This window comes from Primulina eburnea, chromosome 7 (assembly GCF_022965805.1).
Source record: "Primulina eburnea isolate SZY01 chromosome 7, ASM2296580v1, whole genome shotgun sequence".
Classification (NCBI taxonomy): domain Eukaryota; kingdom Viridiplantae; phylum Streptophyta; class Magnoliopsida; order Lamiales; family Gesneriaceae; genus Primulina; species Primulina eburnea.
In genome coordinates, this window is record NC_133107.1 from 20252456 (window position 1) to 20256419 (window position 3964).

The following is a 3964-nucleotide window of genomic DNA, read 5'->3' on the forward strand; positions in this document are numbered from 1 at the left end:
TAATACTCATTAAATTCAAAAAACATAATACGGTTTTTCACATGTAAAAATTTAATATAGTAATTTTTAATTGTAAAATTATTAATTTAACATAAAAGAATTAAAATGTTTATATTATTTTATATAAAACTGTGTGAATAATGTTTGTGGAAGAAGGAAAAAAAATTGAGAAAAATGGAATGAAAACAATAGAGAAAAAAAAAGAGAAATAAGTGGGAAAAAAAGGAAAAAAACTTTTAAAAAAAATGCTATGTAAGCACAACATCTTACCACCGCTGTAGGTGATCCACGTCTCCTTTGTTTGACACATGGATGATCCACACCTCTACCGATTGACCTCTTATGTTTAGTTTGCCACTTTCATTCAATTAATCCCTAGAGATTTATTAATTTATGAAACTGACGAGAGCATACTTTTATACAATAGTCTTTAATTTTTTTATCTTATTAATTTTTAAAAATTATTTATTTAACACAGTGGTCAAAATCGGACAGAGTCATAGAGAAGTTATAAATTTATCGAATATTAAAATATGAATATTTTTCTATATATCAAAGGAATAGATTCATAAAAAGTAAAATCGAAATTCCAAAGGAAACTGTAAAAATAAAATTCGAAGCTCAATAGATAATTTTGTAACAATGAAAAGGAATATTTCATGCAAATTTTCTTTTAGTTTAAGAGAATAATTAATTTATAAAAAGTATCAATGTGTTGTAAAAAAAGTAAAAATTTATGGTAAAAAGTAAAAATCTCAAACTCTCAAAATTTACCAAACTACACACTTTATAATATTTTTCTCTCTACTCAATTGTGATTTTCTTCACAAATGAGAGATCTATTTATAGGAAATCTTTACAAATAATCCAAAAATAAAATACATCATTACCTACATCATCACATACTAATTTTCAATATTTACAACTCTTATTTTCAACATTCAAATATTCAACATTCAAATATTCAATACACACATTTTAAATATATTTTTCAACACTCCCCCTTGTGATGATGATCATAATGATTGTCTTCATTATGTGTTTTTATACTGCCTCGTTAAAAACCTTATTAGGAAAAACCCATTGGGATAAAAACCATAGCAAGGGAAAAAGAGTGCAGTCACGTAACTCCCCCTCATGTTGACACGAACAATTCTTCACAAATTTCGTAGATTGCGCATCCCAATATTATATATGTGCTTTCTGAATATTGACGTAGGAAGTGCATTTGTGAAGAGATCTTATGAGTTTTCACTTGATTGAATGTGACGAACATCAATACATTTATTCTTCTCTAGCTCTTTGGTGAATGCGAAGAACTTAGGAGGAATATGTTTAGTTCTGTCGCTTTTTATGTATCCCTCTTTCATTTGAGCAACACATGCAGCATTATCTTCATATAGTATCACAGGTTTCTCGTCGAATGATAATCCGCATGAGATTTGGATATGTTGGGTCATTGATTTTAACCACACACATTCACGACTTGCTTCATGTAGTGCAATAATCTCGGCATGATTTGATGAAGTTTTTACGAGCGTTTGTTTTTGTGAACGCCAAGAAATTACAGTGCCTCCACGAGTAAAAACATATCCAGTTTGGGAACGTGCCTTGTGTGGATCAGATAAGTATCCAGCATCGGCATAACAAATTATACTTGGATTAGCATCTTTTGAATACAAAAGTCCCAAGTCTGTCGTTCCTCGTAAATAACGGAATATATGTTTAATTCCGTTCCAGTGTCTCTTTGTTGGATATGTGCTAAATCTTGCCAACAAATTTACGGCAAAAGATATATCAGGTCTTGTACAATTTGTAAGATACATAAGGGCACCGATAGCACTTAGATATGGTACTTCTGGACCAAGAATATCTTCATCTTCTTCACATGGTCGGAATGGATCCTTTTTTATGTTTAATGATCTAACAACCATTGGAGTACTTAAAGGATTTGATTTATCCATATTAAAACGTTTAAGGATCTTTTCTGTATAATTTGTCTGGTGAACAAACATTCCACATTCTTTTTGTTCAATTTGTAAACCCAGACAAACTTGGTTTTTCCAAGATCCTTCATTTCAAATTCTTCCTTCAAGTACGACACAACTTCTTGAATTTCCTTATTCGTTCCAATGATGTTTAAATCATCAACATATACAGCAATAATTACGCATCCGGATGTTGTTTTCTTAATGAAAACACAAGGGCATATTGAATTATTTACATATCCCTTTTTCATCAAGTGATCACTTAGTCGATTATACCACATTCGACCTGATTGCTTTAACCCATATAATGATCTTTGTAATTTCACAGAATAACATTCCCTGGGTTTTGAACTTTGTGCTTCATGCATCTTAAATCCTTCAGGGATTTTCATATATATATTACTATCAAGTGATCCATATAATTAAGCTGTAACAACATCCATAAGACGCATTTCTAAATTTTCAGATACCGCCAAGCTAATCAAATACCGAAACGTAATTGCATCCATCACAGGAGAATACGTTTCATCATAATCAATTCCAGGCCTTTGAGAAAAACCTTGTGCAACAAGTCGAGCTTTTTATCTTACTATTTCATTTTTCTCATTTCGCTTTCGAATAAAAACCCATTTGTATCCAACAGGTTTTACACCTTTAGGTGTAAGGACTATAGGTCCAAAAACATTACGTTTATTTTGTGACGTCCAGAAAATTTGAGGTCCACGTGAACCACGTGCGTGCAAGTTATTAAATTCCTTATGTATTTTATTAAATGATTTTAATGCATGTTTAATTCATTGATTTGAGTTTTACTTCACGATTTAAGAAATTGCATTATTTTAATATTTATGTTTAATTGATGCATGTTAAAATATTTTTCGAGTTTCTTGTTCAAGCGATTACTCGAGGCGAGATCAAGGAAAGAACCGGTGACGATTTTTAGCAATTTAAAGAGTGGTATTTTATTTTAAGTTTAAGATGAGGTATTTTAAATAATTTATTTAGTTTTAGTATTTTTAAAAGCCTAATTTATTTATTTAGTGATTTTAGAGTTTAAAACCTTTAAATCTAGCATTTTGTGTGTGTTTGTTATTTTAATTAAGGCAATTGAGGGAGTTAGTGTTTGATTAACTTTAAATTAGTGGTCAATTTATTATTAAGCAATTTAATTCCCATAATTAACCACTAAACTCACACACTCACACTTTTACACACACCTAACTCACACACTAAAACACGGCAACTCACAACACACACACAAACATATTTCTATTTCAATTCTTTTTGAAGAAAACCTAGGTTTCTAAGAAACCTAGCAGCCGCCCCCTTCCCCTTTACCTTCCAGCAGGTTTTTGTTCGATTTTATTGCAAGAAAATCGCGTCACGTTCCTCCCGGATCAACCTCGCTTCTATCTCCGCTTCGGTGACGCCGTTACGGTATTTTTAAATATCAAAAGGCACGTATAATCTGTTCTTTCTGCATCGATCATGTCATATTATGTGTCGCGTTGTTTTATGCGTAAAAATATATGTGTGACGTTCGTCATTTGAGCAGAAAACGATTCGGATCAGTTTTGAATTAATTTTAGATCTAAAATCACGTTTTTACTTTCTTTTTAAATACTGCGATTTTTTCGTCGGGATTTTGAGAAAACTTTCAACTATGAAATTGTATAAATTTTTGATGCCTTCGGTTTGATATAAAATTCGAGATTTTTTGATGAAAATTGAGTGAGTTATGATGTTTTTCGTGGGACTGCTCAAACTGCGTTTTCAGAAAAGTTATGATATTGATGTGCTCTTCAAGTTTAATTGTTGCAGGCTTCGTTGGGGATCGACGGGTGATCGTTGCTGCGTATAGGTATATTATTTATGATGTTGGGATATTTATGGAAGCATCGTTTCTTGTCGTTAGGTGCTTGGGAGATTGAATGTCGTATAAAACCGTTTTGTGTCAAAAAGTCTTGTTCACGGGT